Below are 19,288 nucleotides of genomic sequence, written 5' to 3' on the forward strand. Positions count from 1 at the left end.
AGCACCACAAAGGCAAATGCTGTTTTGGTATCTATCAGCAAGAGTGGACAGTCCAGATCCCAGAAATTAATTTTACGCTGGAGGAGGTGAAGACAGCTATTCAGGCAATGAAGCCTCCAAGAAAGTGGGTGTATTTAGCCTGCAGAAGAGAAGGCTGGCAGAGGTTTGATAGCCAGTCTTCAGATCTCCACAGGGTTTCCATGAGAGGAATGGGGTGGGCTTCTCCTTTGACACTCAAGAGAGCAGGGTCAGAATGAAGAGATGGAAACTACAAGGAAGCAGATTCAGGTTGGATACAAGGAGGAAATTCCTACAGGGAGGAGCTGTCAACCAGTTGAATGGGCTGCCTCTTAGGATCCCCTGGAGATCTTCAAAGACAGCCTTCTCCCTGAGCTGCTTTAGCAGATCCTGCCCAAGTTCATGGTGGGACTCACAGCCTCTGTGAAATAATAGTGAGTCAGTTACCAGAAATTCAGTCTAGGGGTCTTTTTTTTCCAAAGATGGAAGCAGTTGTGAGAAAAGACTCCATTTTGCTATTTAAAACCAGATTTTAATGTTTTTTTTTTAAATAAAGGATTGGATCCCAAAGAGCTCATAGGGATTAGAGTATATTGATCACATCCAACTTCGCAACCAACCAGAATGCTGTTTACCTGAATTTTTCTATAAGCTACATGTTAATTTTAATGAAGACAAAAATTGGGTTGCTACTTGATTCCATGTTCATTAGTCCTCAGTATTCAGTAAACATTATTCACTGGAAGATTTCGCAGGTTCCCAAAGTCAGAATTATTTAAAAAAAACAAAAAAACAATGGTTTACTGTACTAACTAAATCAGTGTTTCAAATTTGGCAACTTAAAGATGTGTAAACTTCAACTCCCACAATTCCCCAGCCAGTGGGAAAGTCCACACATCTTAAAGTTGCCAAGTTTGAAAACATTCACAAGTTGCCTCAGGTTCTGTGCTCCTATTTGTGCGATACACTGTATCCTTACTTAGGATTGGGCCTCCTTGCAATTGTATTTTATTTGGATTTGTTTTAGTAACTATGTTCTTAATTATTTTTAGATTCCCTTAAACTTATTGTTTTTCTCTGCATATAGAAAGATGTGATACTTCTTTTGTTTAATATTTTGTTTGATTGTATCTGGCCTTAGAGCCATAATACCTTAGATCTGAAAAACACACAACTAAATTGATGAGTCGGTGTTGTACACTAGATCATAAACCATGGTTTACAATTCACAGGAATTGGGTTGACTCCAAACTCCCCTACAAACTATCTTTATGTGGTCCAGAATATATTTAAGGATCTTCTCTATGTTGCTTTTGGGAACTTTTCAGGCTGTCGTCAAAACAGGAACTGGGAAATAAATCATTTCATGCACATTCGGAAGGGGAGGCATGTCAAAAAATCAAGATGACAATTGGGGCTGTGCAAAGGCCGTCACCTTTTTATCTGTGTTGCACACACGTAGAAAGAGGGCTGTATTTACCGTGCAACTGCCATCTTGACTTTTTTGCCCATCCCTGCACACCCTCCTTCGCACGCCCCCTAACCTGTTCAGTCCACTTTTCTCTGGAGCAGCCCTTACCAGCTTTAAGCTGTGTGGACTTCAATTCCCAGAATTCCCCAACCAGCATCCATACAGCTTAAAGCTGCCACTGAGAAATCCTGAATCAGATTTTGCCAAGGTTGAGAAAGGCTGCTTTTGAAGGAGGGAGGCAGAGGGAATTGGGGGTGGGGGGGTCTCAGAAAACCCCTGGCCTGCATGCCATCATTTGGGGAGGGGGCAGAGAAAAATCCCTGTTATCCCCTGGTGGTCATCACAAACCAAAATATGCCCTTGGAGTCCAAATCTCCCAATTCTCAGGCATTTGTGGGACCTGCAGCCCAGGTCATCTGGGCAAGCCCAAGTGGCGGTGGCTTGTTGGTATCCTGTCCTGAGTCACCAGATGTGGGGCCATGATCCTGTTGCACCCAGAGGCTGCTTCAGATGGAATTGGCTTGGCCGCCCTCCTTGACTGTCTCGGCCAAGGTGTAGCTTCAGTGTGGCTACTGGCCAGCCGTGGTGGTGGCCCTGGATCACGGGAGCCCCACAGGCTCTGGAGGTCTGATATTGGAGCCGAGAGCAGAACGCTCCTCTCCCAGGCAGGATGGAGGCCACACAAGGAAAAGATTGGCGGCATCCGATTCTCTTCCTGATGAGAAACAGCCGGCCTGTGAGGAGGACAGCGGGAGCCAAAGGTCAACGTGTTCCACCAGGCCGAGGAGGGGAGGAGGAGGAGGAGGCACAAAGGGCACCGTGTTTCCTTCAAGAGGGGCCCTGGAGGACCCAGGGCATGGCGGCTGAGCATAGCAGGACTGCAGCCAAAATAGCCCCAGCACCCCTCGGCCTTGGTCCAAACCCCCATGCTTTCTGGGAAAGATGGCAGCTGCAGTCCAATGCTATGGGAGACCTCAGGCCAAGAAAGTCAAAGCGGGTATCACCTCCCCGAGAGCCAATGTTTTGCATGCCAGTCTCATCTTCAATCTGAAATATCCCCAGAGAGGGGGGGAAAAAAAGCTTTGCAGTGAAAAAGGGGAACGAATGGAGGCATCGAAGTTAGTCCAGTAGTGAACTCTTCCTGTTAAGGAAAAAGGAGAAGAATTAGCATTAAAAGTAGAAGAGAAGCAACTGAGATGCCTTCTAGCCAGGGGTGAAATCCAATAGGTTCTGACAGGTTCTAGAGAACTGGTAGCAGAAATTTTGAGTAGTTCAGACAACCAGCAAATGCCACCTCTGGCTGGCCCCAGAGTGGGGTGGGAATGGAGATTTTGCAGTATCCTTCCCCTGCCATGCCCACTAAGCCACGCCCACAGAACCGGAAGTAAAAAAAACTGAATTCCACCACTGCATCTCTGGTCTTCCAGGCTTTTTCCTGGCTTTGGTCTTCCAGAGATGCTAGAAGGCATCTCAGAGGCAACGAACATGAATTTGAGCAAACTCCAGGAGACAGTGGAGGATGGGAGTGGGGACCTGGTATGCTATGATCCATGGGATTGCAAAGAGCCGGACATGACTTAGTGGCTGAACAACAATCTCAGGTGTACCCAAAGGTGCTTTTTCAAAAGGCAACTGGACTTTCCTGGGTTTCCTTTTCTTGAAAACATTTGGCTTCTCACCCAAGAAACGTCTTCAGTTCTTCTTCAGTTCTTCAGCTTCTTGGATGAGAAGTGAAACTTTTTCAAGGGGAAAAAAGCAAGGAAATCCAGTTGCCTTTTGGGACAACCACGATTTGGATGATGGAGAAGCTCCATGGACATCCCAGGAGGATACACAACTGAGGCCCCCAGTACACAATTGGCTGGAAAGTTTGCTCCAGGGATCATCCTAGTACAGGGTTCTGCAACCTTAAATACTCAAAGAGCCATTTGGACCCGTTTCCCACAGAAAAGAAAACACCGGGAGCCACAAAACCCTTCCCGTGCCTGACTATTTCTTGAGCGGTCACAAAATTAGCATAAGTAGTTGAATTAAATGTTCTGTTTTCTTCTGAAACTTTTCTTTTCTTGGATTTATCCATGGTTGGCCTACCAGGGGTTGAAAAGCTCAATAAATTGTGTGCCGGTGGGTGTCGCACATTGGTGGTTGTGATGCATATTTTGAGTGACACGGAGCTGCAGCAGAGGGGTGAAAGAGCCACATGCGGCTCCAGAGCTGCAGGTTGCTGACCCCTGTCCTAGTAGATGGTCCTACCCCTGCTTGGCTCCTCCATGCCAGACCTTGACCCTGGGGGGCTGGCTGGGACCTTTGGGGAGCTTCTGAATGGCTTGCGCAGACCCCACCCCCCTCTGAGAATCAGGGCTGCCAGACTTGGTTAAGATGGCCTGTTGAGGTTTGCCCACCTTCAGTCACTGGAATGACTCAGTTCACTCCCTTCAGTTGAGAAGATTCATTCCAGGATGGCACAAGAGATGAGGTGGGGCTGTGCACTAGGGTAGTTGTAATAGTCATAAAATGGGGCAAAACTTACTTAACAACTTAACTGTTTCACTTAGTAACATAAACTTTGGGCTCAGTTGGGATCATAAGTCGAGGACTACCTATATTATTTTCAGGGAAGTTGAGCCCTTTTCTTCCTCAGGGTGAGACTGAAAATGAGTGAACATTTTGCCTTTTTTTTTTTTTTTCACTTTATCTGGCACTTAGTTGGAGAAACTTAACAATTTTTTAAAAATGTTTCCACAAACATATTGAGTCAGTTTACACCATATTTCTGCCCTTCTGTTGGAAGTTCTGCCTAATACAGTTTTACGCAAGCTATTTTCATTTTAAAATAATGCATTTTTATCCTATTTGCCACCCTTTTTAAAAAGAAATGGCAAATAGCAATGCAAAATTTGGAGAAGTGTGGCTTTTTAGGGATAACTGCATAAGAGCTTCTGTAAAGGTAGTCCTCAACTTACAACCAAAATTGGGCCCAAAATTTCTCTTGCTAAGCGAAACACTCAGTAAGTGAGTTTTCTCCCATTTTACAACCTTCCTTTCCCCCAGTTGTTAACTGGATTGTTGCAGTTACTGTGTTGAGTGAATCTGGCTTCCCCACTGACGTGGCCTAGGAGATGGTCGCAAAAGATGACACACTGCAACCATCATCAGTCCAAGCCTGTTGCCAAATGTCCAAATTTTGATCACGTGACCCAGGGGTGAAATCCTCCTCGGATTGCCAAAAGCATGCTGCGTGTACGCATGCACAATGTGAGCCAAAAACATGCTGTGCATGCACACGTGCATCACACACCAAAAGCACACTGCACACACGCATGGGCAGCACATGCCAAAAGCACGCTGTACGCGCGCATACACAGCACACATAAAAAGCGTGCTCCGCGTGCATGGGCAGTACATGCCAAAAACGCGCTTCAGGCGGAAAAGGACGACTTCACTAGGTAAGTAGAACAGTGAAGGGGTGGGGAACAGCAGGATTTCCTGCTTTCTAGCGAAGTTAAACCGTGCAGCACAGCTGATCGACGGAAATACCGGTTTGACTGAACCGGTAGCTTTTTTTTACTGTCACTTCACCCAAACTGATAGTTTTTATCGATTCACCTGGAGAGAACCAGTAGCATTTCACCCCTGATGTGACCGCGGGGAGGCTGCAACAGTAGTAAGGGTGACCAACGGTCATTGGTCACTTTTTTCAGTGCTGTTGTAACTTAAAACGCTCACTAAAGTCAAGGACGCTCTGTCTTGGTGTGAAAATGCAGAATTAGAGAAGTTTTATCTTCAGGGCAACCTAAACCCTCCAGGCAAGAAAAGCCAGAAGTACATGTATAGACTGGGGGAAACCAGCCTTAATAGCAGTGACTGTGAGAGGGATCTTGGAGTCTTAGTGGACAACCAGCTAAATATGTGCAGCGGCAGCCAAAAAAGCCAACACAATCCTAAATTGCATTAACGGAGGGATACAATCAAGATCAAGGGAGGTACTAATACCACTCCTCTATAAAGCCTTAGTAAGGCCACACCTAGAGTCCTGCATCCAGTTTTGGTCACTAGACTATAAAAAAGATGTGGAGACTCTAGAAAGAGTGCAGAGAAGAGCAACCAAGAGGATTAGGGGACTGGAGGCTAAAACAAATGAAGAACGGTTGCAGGAACTGAGCATGGCTGGTCTAGTGAAGAGAAGGACCAGGGGAGACATGAAGAGACTGGTCATTGGTCAGAAACGGTGTAGGGTCTCCTGCTTGGGTGGGGGGTTGGACTAGATGACCTACAAGGCCCCTTCCAACTCTGTTAATCTGTTATCTGTTAAATAACTGACACCGTGCCTGGGAAACCATCTCTCCAGCCTGTGTGCCCAGTCCGTCTGGAAGCATGTCTCCCCAATTTAGCCAGACAGCTTCCAGGGAGGCTCTGCCTATCGCAGGCTTTGGACTCCCAGCCAGACCCCTCTTCTGCGGTTGGGGGCAGGGAGGGAGGGGGGCAGATTGGGGGTTGCGGGGTGGGTGGGTGGGTGGGTGGAGGGCTGGGGCGGTGCATCCAGACTGGGAGCCGGCCTGGGAACTCAGCACAGAGCAGCAGGGAGGGGAGGCTGGAGTGGAAGTGATTTGAATGAGAACAAGTGGAGCGGCTGAATAGCCGCTTTTATTCCTGCCCGAGAGCCTTTGTCAGCCCACCGCATGGGAAGCACAAAAGCCTCCTCCCCCCCCTCTCTTGGAATTCATTGAGTTTTAATTGGTTCTCAGGTGGGGGAGGAGAGGGGGCTTGGCACGGGGAGGGATTCCTTAAAGAGACCCTCTCACACTGGGGAGGGGGGGCCCTCCGGAGGAGCCAAAAGTGGGGGCGGAGGAAGAAGATTAGGGGAACCGGGATGAGGGTCTCACAAAGGGACGAGGAGGAAAGTCCACCCATCGCTGGGCACCCCCCAACTCAAAGCGACAGAAAAGAAACCGCCAACTTCTGCAAGAGATGAGAACGGGGCTCTCTGAGCCACCCAGGGCAAAAGCCCTTGAGGTCCCTTTGCCTCCTCCCTCCCTCCCTCAACCCCCCCCCCCCCAATTTCTGCAGATGAACATCTGTATCTGGGCCTCTCTGCCCCACTGCAACTCCATCCCACCTTCAGACTGTCCGGAGGCAGCTTTTCTGCAGCACAGGGATGGGGTTCCCCCAATCTCACCCCCCCTCTCAGGCCTGCCTTTCATGCTGCCATCAAAGGCAAAGCAATCCAGGAAGTAGGGGGGGGAGCAGTCCCTGATGCAGGAAAAGGCCCAGAGGCTTTGGGGAGCAGCAAAGGAATTGAGGCTAGTGATAGCTGTGCAGAAAGGCTGCCTGAATGCTGGTTTGGGGTGCCCCCTCCCTCTTTACCAAGAAATCTCTGCAAAGGGTTCCATCAGGTTCTGTGGCGGGAGCAGGAAACTTTTTCTATGGGGTGCTCTGGGGTCTCCACAAGGGGTGCAGCTGGGAGAAAACTTCATTTGCTCAGCTGAAACTAATTTTAATTCACTGCAGACCCTTGTTATATAATGAATTATTTCCTTCCTCTGCTTAATAGCAGAAACTGTGAGAGGGATCTTGGAGTCTTAGTGGACAACCAGTTAAATAGGAGCCAGCAGTGTGCAGCTGCGGCCAAAAAAGCCAATGCAATCCTAAATTGCGTTAACAGAGGGATACAATAAAGATCAAGGGAGGATCTAATACCACTCTATAAAGCCCTAGTAAAACCACACCTAGAGTCCTGCATCCAGTTTTGGTCACCACACTATAAAAACAGATGTGGAGACTCTAGAAAGAGTGCAGAGAAGAGCAACCAGGATGATGAGGGGACTGGAGGCTAAAACATACGATGAACGGTTGCAGGAACTGGGCATGGCTGGTCTAGTGAAGAGAAGGACCAGGGGAGACAGGAGAGCAATCTTCCAGTATTTGAGGGGCTGTCACAGAGAGGAGGAGGGGGTCAGCCTGTTTTCCAAAGCACCCGAAGGCCAAACAAGGAATAATGGAAACTGACCAAGGAGAAATTCAACCTGGAAATAAAGAGGAATTTTCTGACAGTGAGAACAATCAACCAATAGAACAGAAGTTGCCTTTGGAAGTTGCGGGCGCTTCATCCCTGGAGGCTTTCAAGAAGAGACTGGACTGCCATCTGTCAGAAATGGTGTAGGGTCTCCTGTTTGGGTGGGGGGCTGGACTAGATGACCTACAAGGTCTGTTCTGCTATTATCTTACACTCTGCTCATCCTCTCTGAAAAGGCTTGGAATGTGGTACCCAAAGCTCCAGAAGTCATCTGCAGGTCACCGGCCATGACTCCTAGGCCAGATGTAGTCAAAAACATCAAGGTGGCAGCCACAATCGTAATGTACAATCAAAGCAACATACATAAAAAACACAGTTGTGGCTGCCATCTTGTTATTTTGGACCACAACCTACTCATGATGCTTCCTGTCTCATTTGTGGTACCTTTCAGTTTGCTGGGACTGCAGGTCTGCCAGCCACAATCTTCCTCCCGCACAAAACAGCTCCAGAGCTGCTGCTTTCTTCTTCCATGGCTGAGGGGCTCCCCCAAGGTCATCCTTTGGGTCAGCCCTCCACCCAGATGGGAGCCCAGGGAAAAGGCCTCTCCCCTGGCTCTGTGGGGGCCATAGGGGGCTTTTCCACAGGGAGGCAGTCCTGCAGGAACCCCCTCCAAGGAGGGTTACAAACCCTCTGCCAGGAACAATAGACTGAAGAAAGTGATTGATAACAGCTAATAGAATGCATGTTCTTGCATAGGAACAGGAAGCTCAAGTGCAAAGCCCAAGAGAAGGTATAAATAACCCCAACTCTCAACTCCATGTGGTCAGCTGCACCAGAACCACCCATGTGGTTCTGCTTCATCATTAAACCATCTTCCCAATCAGCCTCCAGCCCCCATTTTGTCTCCAATGCCTTTTTCTTGGCTTGGAACTGAACCAAATGAATACCATATTTTTTGGACTATAAGAGGCACCTAGATTTACAGGAGGAAAGCAAGAAAGAAAATAGTTTTTGGCCTCCGTGTATTGCGTTTCCACCCTCCCCGGCCCCCAGAAGCACTCTGCATTGCTCCGCACATCCCGTTTTCACCAAAAATGCACCCATTTTTGGCCTGCAGAGTGCTTCTGGGGGCCGGAGGGCAAAAATGCGACATGTGGAGCTGAAAATGGGCCCGTTTTTTGCAAAAACAGGATGTGTGGAGCAGGGGTGAAATTCACTTACCTTCCCTACTGGTTCGCAAATGTGCGCACTCCACATGCGCAGAGGCTGAAAATCATCACAAAAAAGGAGGTCATGATGTCTGCACCTGTGGAGCACTGCAGATTGCTTCTGGGGGCGCAGAGGGTTCGGGAGCCCAAAAACAGGCCTATATTTGGATTATAAGATGCACCGAAATTTTCACCCACTTTTGGGGGACGGGGGAAGTGCGTCTTATACTCCGAAAAACACGATATTTCTTCCAACAGCCTATGGCAGCCAAACATCAGAATACACCATGTAGCATCTTTTCAAATGAACAAATGTTATTAAAAGGCATCAGTTTGTGCGAGCTGCAGCTCAGTTCATGTGTGGTTATCCTGTTGCATTGGATGGTGTTTAGCTATCCATGGCTGGGATGAAAGGGACTGCAGCTCACACAGGCTGATGCCCTTTAATAACATTTCTTAGGCTGGAAAGGTGTTCCCAAACCCCTTTTGGTCTTTGTCCTACTCAAGTAACACCGAAGAAGAGGCTTTCCATAGACGGAGTAGAATTCCGTTTCTCCAGAAGTTACAGAAACATCTGCTGTGGGCCCACAATAGCGCATTGCCTCTGGTTTCTTCCAGTCAGGTCAATGTGGTATCATCCCAGGTGTCCATGTTGGGAGTAGTCCTGAGAAGACTGTCCGCGTGGAGTGCTCAAAATGTCCCCGTGGAGCCAGGATGATGCAAAACAAACTGAGTCCCAAAGATGCTGTTTTCAGGAGGCAACTGGACTTCCTTGTTTTTTCTTTGAAGACATTTCGCTTTTCATCCAAGAAGCTTCTTCGGCTCTTACTGGATGGCGGGAAGGATTTTTACACCTTGCAGACAGCTGGTCTTTTGCATCCTTTTAGAGGGTCCTTGAAGCACTTGGAGGTTTACCTGTGTCCTCAGGGTCACCTGAGTAGTGCTAGAAAATCCAGTTGCCTCCTGAAAGCACCTTTGGGATAACCATGACCTGGATGACGGAGAATCTCTACAGATTAAAACAAACGGAGATTGCACTGTTGCAACCACCAATCTTAACTTGTTTTGACCAGACACCCCTGCCTGGTGCAAGAGACAAAGGTGGCTCTGCTCCAGAATTGCATTTGCCCTTTCAGAAGTAAGTTGGAATCCTACCAAATCGAGAAGCCGTTAGAATCTGGAGAAAAAGCAAAGGGAAATGACCTGGACGGATCTCAGGCGAAGCGAAAGAAAGTCAAATCTGGTTTGCACTTTGACGGCGGGCTACCAGGAATCCCAGAAGTGTAGTCTACTCTGGGAGGCTAGAAAAATAAAACCACTTCAGCAAAGATTAGAGAGCAATAACAATCCCCGCCTGCGGTTGACAGGAAGAAAACAACATGGATGTGTCCATGAAAGCAGACACAGGGCAACCTTTGATCAACAGATGACAGCTTCAAGGTGACCTTGGCTGATCTTGAAGCCGCCAAGTAGGGTAGAATCTGGCAGTGACAGCCCTTTTCTCTCACAACAACGAGACTTTCAAGGTGCACCATGCAATCAGTATCCTCAGTCCACCAAAACATTAGCATTTTTGTATTTTATTTTGACTTGAAACTTGGCACCACAGGCAGCCTCCCTGTTCAGTTCCAGCTAGACCTTGTTTAGTTATTACAATTGGGACCGGCAACTCGGTCATTAAGCAAAGCGGTTGCTAAATGGAACCGTGACTGGGCTTGTGATCTTCTTTGACTTACAGAGCTGTGAACTGAAGGTTAATAAGTGTGAGGGTCGGTCGCAAAATTAGTTTTCATCACCTTGGTAACCACGAACAGTTGCTAAATGAGGCAGTCATTACACAAGGACTACCTGTAGTTGGACAGATAATCCTGGGATTGCATTTGTACGTGGATGGAAGACCACCAGGAAATCTCCAGATAAGCTAGACAAGAAAGTGAATAAAAAATACCCCCAGAGAAGACAGGGGCAAGCTACAGAATCATGCATGCAACTATCAAATGCAGGGAAAGTTTATTTTCGTCCGTTGATACCTTTATCTTCTTGGTACTGAGAAACAAATTGGTTGCCCACATTATGCTAATCATAATTTGCTTTATTTAGTTTGGCCCCCAATTCCTTTTAGGTTTGACCCTGTAATCATGGCATATATAGCAAACAATGGTTAAAATAGATCATGGCTTCATTCAATGTTTTCTTTGGGAGACTGTAAATAGCAATAGCACTTAGACTTATATACGGCTTTACCTTATATATAAGCACTTAGACTTATATACGGCTTAACCTTATATAAGGCTTTAGTGCTTTTACAGTCCTCTCTAAGCAGTTTACAGAGTCAGCATCTGCCCCCAACAATCTGGCTCCTCATTTTACTCACCTCGGAAGGATGGAAGGCCGAGTCAACCTTGAGCTGATCAGAATTGAACTGTTGGTAATGAGCAGAGTTTGCCAGCAATACTCATTCTAACCACTTGAACCAAGGAAGGAAGGAAGGAAGGAAGGAAGGAAGGAAGGAAGGAAGGAAGGAAGGGGAAAGGAAAAAGGAAGTGAAATAGCAATAGCCCTTAGACTTATATAACGCTTCACAGTGCCCTCTCTAAGTGGTTTACAGAGTCAGCCACTTGCCCCCAACAATCTGGATTCTCATTTTACCCACTTCGGAAGGAAGGAAAGCTGAGTCAACCTTGAGCTTGGTGAGATTTGAACTGCCAAATTGCAGGCAGCTGCCAGTCAGCAGAAGTAGCCTGCAGTACTGCACTCTGACTACTGCACCAATGTGGCTCATAAAGTAATGGAAATATTTCGCCAGTTTCATATGACCACGGGAGCAACATATGTTTCATATGTTCGCCAGTTTCATATGACCACAGGAACAACAGGAGTTTTAGCAGCTGGCAATCTTAAAACAGGGTTTTTTAAAGAAAACCACAATGATCCCCACCTTCTTACCAAAAACTCCCTGTGTGTATCCTGACCAAAACTATCCCCGAGGAGAGGAACAAGTGAATGGAACAAAATCCCCCCAAGAGATTAACAGAGGCAAGACTGTGATTCTCGAGGCCACGGAACAACTTAAGGGGTGCTGTGGTGGCACAGTGGTTAGAATGCAGTATTGCAGGCTAACTCACTCTTCACTGCCAGGAGTTTGATCCCGACTAGCTCAATCAAGGTTGACTCAGCCTTCCATCTTGTAAAATGAGGACCCAGATTGTTGGGGGCAAGATGCTGACTCCGTAAACCGCTTAGAGAGGACTGTAAATAGCAATATTTACAGCACTTTGATTTATATACCACTTCACAGTGCTTTTACAGCCCTCTCTAGCACTGTGAAGCAGTATATAAGTCTAAGGATTAGTCCCAGTGCTCTACCTTTTCCCCTTCCTTCCTTCCTTCCTTCTTTCCCTCCCTCCCTCCCCCCTCCCTCCCTTCTTTTCCTTCCTTGCGCAATGGTTAGACTGCAGTATTGCAGGCTAATTCTGCCGACTGTCAGCAGTTCAATCCTGACTCAGGTTGACTCAGCCTTCCATCCTTCCGAGGTGGGTAAAATGAGGATGCAGATTGTTGGGGGCAAGAGGCTGACTCTGTAAACCGCTTAGAGAGGGCTGTAAAGCACTATGAAGCGGTATATAAGTGCTATTGCTATTCTGTTAGTTGAAAAGTTGGGTGGAGATGTACATTTAGAGAGATTCCTTTGCTGGGCAGCAAAAGAGAAGAAAGCTTTGCCTTGGCCACTTTCCAGAATGTTTTTTCCATTTCCCACTTCAGCAGCCCTTGAATTCCCTGATTTTCAATTATCCAGGTACTAACTTGGATGATTCCAGCTCTATTCTGATTGATTCCACTTAGTTTCCAATTCTCTATAAGGCAGTGTTTCTCAACCTTGGTAGCTTGAAGATGGGTGGACTTCAACTCCCAGAATCCCCCAGCCAGTGCTGCTGGCTGGGGGATTCTGGGAGTTGAAGTCCACCCATCTTCAAGCTTCCAAGGTTGAGAAACACTGCTATAAGGTCAGCCAGGTACTGCCTGCAAATATGAGGACAATAACATCAGCCTTTTTTGGCAGAATTCTTGGAAGTAGGTTTGCTGATGTAGGAAGTTAGCACCCCCACCCCTCTCCTAGAAGAATGAAATATTTTAGGAAATATTATATTATATTTCCCTAAAGGAGAAATGGAGAAACATGCTCTTAAAAGACAGGAAGCAGAAAGCAACCCCCACTTTTCTTAATAGCCCCAGCAGATTCTGCAGGCAGCTTTTAGAAATGCGGATTTGGTAATCCATTCAGGACAGGATATTTTGAAACAAAGACAAAATGGTAGGATTAGCCCTCACTCAAAATCCAAACCAGGACAAAGCCGTTAAGCCACAATAGGAATTGTCCAAACCTTTTCAGAACAAAAGCCCCTTCATTGCATCAGCAGTCCAAACTTCAACCAAACTTAGCTCAGACAAACACCTGAGGATTTATACTTTGTCTATAGAGCCAGCTATGACCCTTACATAACCCCTACAACATCCAATAGAATACACAGGAACAGGAAGCTCAAGTGCAAAGCCCAAGAGAAGGTATAAAAGCCAGCCACTCTCAGCTCCATGTGGTCAGCTGCACCAGAACCATGTGCTTGGTGGTCCTGTTCATCATTAAACCTTCTTTCCAATCAGCTTCCATGTTTCCAGTGTCTTTCTCCTGGCTTGGAACTGAACCAGACGGATATTTCTTCCCACACTGATCATCCGGTTATTGCCTTCTGCATCTATGGTTTTTATATCACCTCGCTGTGATGTTGTTTCCTGTGCTATGACAAGCTTCATTGGCCAATTTCTGGAAATAAAATTGTTCCCAGGATATAAGAACAAATCAGGTTCTGTTTCTTTTTTCTTTTTTTATTATTATTATTAATTTGATTTATATGCCTCCCTTCTCCGGAGACTCAGGGCGGCTTACAATGCGTTAAGCAATAGCCTTCATACTTTTGCATATTTATACAAAGTCATCTTATTGCCCCCACAAACTGGGTCCTCATTTCACCTAGCTTAGAAAGGATGGAAGGCTGAGTCAACCTTGAGCCTGGTAAGATTTGAACTTGCGGTAATTGCAAGCAGCAGTTGTTAATAACAGTGCTTTAGTCCACTGTACTACAGGCTCTTGTTTCCTTAAAGATTCCTCTCTGTGCTATCATAATATTAACTCATATTTATAAGAAGCATTTAGAAAAGTGTTGAAATTATGTACTAGCACTGTCTTTATATTTGCGACCTTTGGGGAACTGGCTTGCAAAACAAAGGGATATTTATGTCCCTTTTGCAAGCTTTCTCACCCTGGTGGGTTTGTCAAGGTACACCAACCACAGTTAAATACAGCTGGAATGCACAACCTTCTAGGAAATTCCACCACCTGTTTGTGCTAAAGTGGCTGCAAGTTCCAAGAGGGGGTTGGGGGGGATGAGGCAGTGCTGTGTCTCCTTAAGAAGGTCATTTCACTATCCTGGTGGCAGGAATTAGGCTTCTAAACAAAGAGCAGAGCCTGCAAATTGGATTGAGCAAGTCCTGAGCTCAGGAGGAAGCCGGATCTGTACGGATTGTTATGCTAATCACACCAAAGCTGCACTCCAGCCTGCTTCTGGCTCACAGAGGGAGCAGGAGGGGCTGTTGGGAGGCAACATATATCAGCCTCTCTGACTGCCTGCTTTCCCTGAAGTCAGCTGTCAGTTGCACATTTCAGTTTCGGCCCCTGAAAGATGCTTTAGTATTTTCCAGCGTCTCCGTTGCAGAGCAGAGCAGAAAGCATTGCTCGCCCTGTGGCTTTTAAAGGCTCTGCAGCCAAAACCACAGAGAGGCCGATTTCAGGGTTGTACCCTGTGCACAAAGCCAGAGAAAGCAGCTCAGGCAGGATCTTTCGAAAGAAATGACCCCGAACCGGCTCTTTTGGTGAAGAATGCCCCAAAGGAGAGAGCTTTGCTGCACCAGACCAAAGTTTTTATGGAAGACGTCTGGGGAAATGCAGCTCTTACTACTGTACCTCCAACCGGTCAAAACAGACCTTTTTTTGGTCAGAGTTGTGCACTTTTAGCAGGTGTTCCAGAAAACAAAAACAGAAACTGGGAGAATTTCTGCAGCGCAAGAAAAGTGATAACTTTACACTTGAAAGGCTTTCCTAAACATCTCCCTTGAGGATAATGTACCGTAGTGCATCACGGCGTGCAGATGTAGCCCAAAAACGGACAAAATAAAACTGACCTTCCCCACACCCCTGTGGATGACACGAAATGGGGAGTTCTGGCCAACACTCAGCATGGAGAACAAGATTGCAATCCCACCAACAGCCTGGAAGACTAAGACGTTCCACAAGCAGGAGAAGCTTAAGTGGGGGGGAATGCAAGACGCAAATACAAGATGGGGGGCAGGTTGTTCGTGGCTTGGAAGTTCTACATCTGAGAAGAACTGAGCAGCTTATTCAGGGACAAGAGGCTGAGGGTGAGTCAGCCGGGAGGGTGGGGGGAAACTGGCAAGAAGGCCTAACCCAGTTGTGGCTGCATCAGGAGAAGAAACATGGGAAGCCTTGATTCCCCTCTACTTAGCAAGACCCCACCTGGAGTTTATTGGATTCTGGGCACACTTCCAGAGGGATATCAATGGGATCAGAGCAGGGTGAAAAAGTTGATACAGGGATTTGAGGACGTGTCCTTTGGGGACAGGTTGCAGGGACTTGGGATGTTCAGTTTAGGGGGTGTGAGGTGGGGAAAGATCCCTGAAGGGAGATAGCCACATTGGGACAGGGTAGCCAAGGGAAACTCCAGGGTTGATGGCTGGGAACGAATGTTGACATTTCAACCTGATTTCAACCCTGAGCTACAAATATTCTCCTTTATAGGAACTAATGTCCATGATCACAGCAACTAGCCAGGTATAAGTTGCAGCTACTTTGGAATGTTGTTTGAAAGGAAAAACTGCTCGTTGGTGAGATCCATATAAGAGTCTCAACAGAAGAGAATCTTTGCAGCTCAGGGTTGAACTATAGAGTCCTTGGTGCTCTTTGAGCTTGGTGGTTTTCTTACATAGACGTTTCATTACTCATCTCTGAAGATGTTTCCTACGGCAGGGATCTCCAACCTCGGCAACTTTAAGACGTGTGGACTTCAATTCCCAGAATTCCTCAGCTTTGCTGGCTGAGGAATTCTGGGAGTTGAAATCCACACGCCTTAAAGTTGCCAAGGTTGGAAACCCCTGACCTACAGTACTTGGGTCATGTAATATCTGCAAGAAAACAGCCAACCTCAGAGACCATCAAGGACTCCATAATAAAATAAAGATTGTGGATTCTCCATCTGCTGATGAGTTTACGGAGAACCTGGGTAGTCAACTCTCCTGGATGGTCATTTGATGTTCCAGCATATTAGAGGGGCTGGAACTAAGTAACCATTATAGTGAGCTGAGGTGGCGCAGTGGTTAGAGTGCAGTACTGCAGCCACTTCAGCTGACTGCTAGTTCAGCAGATCAGCGGATCAAATCTCACTGGCTCAAGGTTGACTCAGCCTTCCGTCCTTCCGAGGTGGGTAAAATGAGGACCCAGATTGTTGGGGGCAATATGCTATATGCTAACTTTGTAAACCACTTAGAGAGGGCACTATGAAGCGGTATAGAAGTCTAAATAAATCAATAATAAATAGTCCCCTCCAGATCCATTATTGCAGGGTTTCCAAATCCTGGTCCGTGGACTGGCACTGGGCCGCAGCATGTCAGAAATTGGGTCGCACAAACAAGCGGGCAGCAGACAAAACCATGCCCCCTCCGATCCGTGGGAAAACCCCTTTCCACGGAAGTGGTCCCCGGTGCCCAAAAGATTGGGAGCCGCTGACCTATTGTACCGTTCTAGAGAGTTATGTAAATTGGGAGGGCTGGGCAGAGTGTGACCACTGCAATTTGATTCCCTTCCAACATCTGTACAGTAACAGTGGAACAGAGTTGGAAGGGACTTTGGAGGTCTTCCAGTCCAAGCCCCTGCTCACGTAGGAGACCCTCTACCATTTCAGTCCAGTCTTTTCTTTAAAAAACCCCAATGATGGAGTGCCCACAACTTCTGGAGGCAAAACTGCCTCACAGTTCCAACAATAGTGAGAAGCCAATCAAGCACCACAGACAGGTGAACATTTCTTTAAAAAAAATCATAGCATTTACGTGCCGCCCCCAAAATCTATTGCATTTATGTGCTGCTTTACAAAAGGCAGAACGCTGAGAGTCAGCAATAATCACAGCCCAATTAAAATTAGTTTGAAGAGTTCAGGGTAAAGTATTCCAGCAGCACAATAGAGAGAAAAGGCTTTCTGTTCACAGCTTTGTGAGCTTTCCCTCAGGAAGACCGGAGGTTGTACCAGGCCAGGGCCGGTTTCATAACTGGGGGAACTGGGAGTTCACATCAGGCATTAAGTAAACCCACCACCAAGAGCTTATTCTGCAGGGAAGGGCTGTGAACTGCCACACATCATTCTGCTGGGATTGCTTCCCCCTCCCTTCTCTTGGGGAGGGGGCTGTCAAAGAAGCCAAGATGGCAGTTGCAACCTTGGGATTGAACCTGCTGTCTTGGGTTTTTGTTGTTGTTGCTGTGCTCCAGGGGAAAGTCTGCCGTCCTTCTCAAGAAAGGCAGGGAATGCCGCTGGCACCCTGGGCATCACTGGCCCAGAGCCCCCGGTGGGCTCTGCTCTTCCTGAGACCTTTCCACCTATGTTCCAGATTCTACTGCATGTTCCACCCCGTTGATTCAGATCTGGCCGGTCCAAAGCCTGCAGCTGGGTCCTAGAACATTTTAGGGAATCAACTGCAGTGGGCATACCTTTCAGATGCCTCCCCGGGTGTAAAAATCTCCCTTAAAGTGAAAGCAACACAACTGCCTGTCAGAAAAGCTCCGTGCCAGCCCTCTCCTGGCAGATGTTTGTGTCTCTAGTGACCCCACATCTGCAAGACAGCCCACCACCTGTAATCCTGGGTAGCAGCAGCCGCAGACCCTGGGAGCCTTCTGGGGAGGGGGTGTCGCCCGCTTCTCACGCCCTCTGCTCCTGCCCCACCAGGCTTCCAGCGAGATCCAGGCCCTCCCAAAAGATGGAAAGGGGCCCGGTGGAGGGAGGACAAGCCATATCTGTGCTGCCCCCCATCCCCCCCAAGCACCGGATGGCAGGGTCTGGGAGCAGCCCGGATCAGCAGAGCTATTCAAGCCGCCACGCAGCCTGGCAACCGGGTGGCAACAATGGGTGTCCCGGAGGGGGAATGTTTCTGCATGCCTGCTCAATGGGAGGGGGAGACAGCCGAGCAAACAGGGGCTGGGAAGGGCCGGCTGCCTCCCTTTCATTGATCACCCGCTTTGTGGGGCTGGTGACAACTCTGGCCCTGGGGAGGCTGTTCGCAGGGCGGGGGGGGGGGGCAGAGTGAGAGGCCCCCTCCCCAATGAAATGAAGGTCTTTTGTCATCCTCAGAAAGGGGGGCAACCCCTAAGGCCATCTGTGCTCATCCAGGCCTCCCGGCTTGTGCCCAAAGAATGGCACATCCTTTCTCCCCCCCCCTCAGACAGGAGCAGCAACTTGGACCCTTCATTGCTGACCTGGGAGAGAGTCTGTGTGTGAGAAAAAGAAGGAGAGGGAGGGAGGAAGGGAAGGGAAGGGAGGGAGGAAGGAGAGGAGGGAGGGAGGAGGGAGGGAGAGGAGGGAGGGAGGAAGGAAGGAAGGAGAGAGGGAGGAAGGAAGGAGAGGGAGGAAGGGAAGGGAGGGAGGGAGGAAGGAGAGGAGGGAGAGAAGGAGGGAGGGAGGGAGGAAGAAGGAAGGAAGGAGGGAGAGGAGAGGAGGGAGAGAGGGAGGAAGGAAGGAGAGGGAGGAAGGGAAGGGAGGGAGGGAGGGAGGAGAGGAGGGAGAGAAGGAGGGAGGGAGGGAGGAAGGAAGGAAGGAAGGAAGAAGGAAGGAGGGAGGGAGGAAGGGAAGGGAAGGGAGGGAGGGAGGGAGGGAGGGAGGGAGGGAGGAAGGAAGGAAGAAGGAAGGAAGGAGGGAGGGAGGGAGGGAAGTAAGGAACTGTTTCACTTCAAATGACAATTATGCCGAATGCAGTTGCTGGCAAAGGAGTTTGGCTCTTGTGGGGATGGTGGTGAACCAGAGTGGGGTACTTGAGGGGGGGCTGTGAGGGGCTTCCATGTGCCTGATTGCAGAGGGGAGGGGGAGGGGGGATGGCCAAGTTCCCGCAACAGGCAGACCAAGCTGGGGGTTTTGATGCCCTCTTTTATCTTAGGGGGCTCGGAAAGGCTTTATAAAATAGGTGTGTTAAACCTCTCAAAGGGTGAGTGCAACTCTTTACATCCCAAACACAGGATTGCCCCCCAGCCATGCTCCGTGTTTTGCTGCGAAATGTGGGCAGGCCACAGAAGTGAGTCCCACCCCACCCTCTGCCTGAGGCCTCCCCCGCTTTCTGCCTTTGGTCAGCCCCGGGATGCCCTTCTCCATCCCCACCATCATCGGTGAAGCAGAGCTGGACCCTGGTTTGACCGGGTCTGCCACCCACCACCAGGAGCTGTTGCTGCAAAATCTTCAGCCTGGGTGGTCCCTGGGG

At 48.3% G+C, this 19,288-nt stretch overlaps 1 long non-coding RNA gene across 1 annotated transcript; it reads right to left on the reverse strand.

Moving 5' to 3' along the window:
* Positions 1-528: 528 nt before the first annotated feature.
* Positions 529-17,783, reverse strand: LOC148111683 (uncharacterized). Its single transcript, XR_015730252.1, has 2 exons — positions 17,676-17,783; positions 529-2,630 (listed from the first exon to the last, which is right to left on the reverse strand). It is a non-coding gene; the product is annotated as an uncharacterized LOC148111683 (long non-coding RNA).
* Positions 17,784-19,288: the final 1,505 nt, after the last annotated feature.

Source organism: Pantherophis guttatus, chromosome 17 (assembly GCF_059756535.1).
Source record: "Pantherophis guttatus breed Tessera chromosome 17, ASM5975653v1, whole genome shotgun sequence".
NCBI classification, from domain to species: domain Eukaryota; kingdom Metazoa; phylum Chordata; class Lepidosauria; order Squamata; family Colubridae; genus Pantherophis; species Pantherophis guttatus.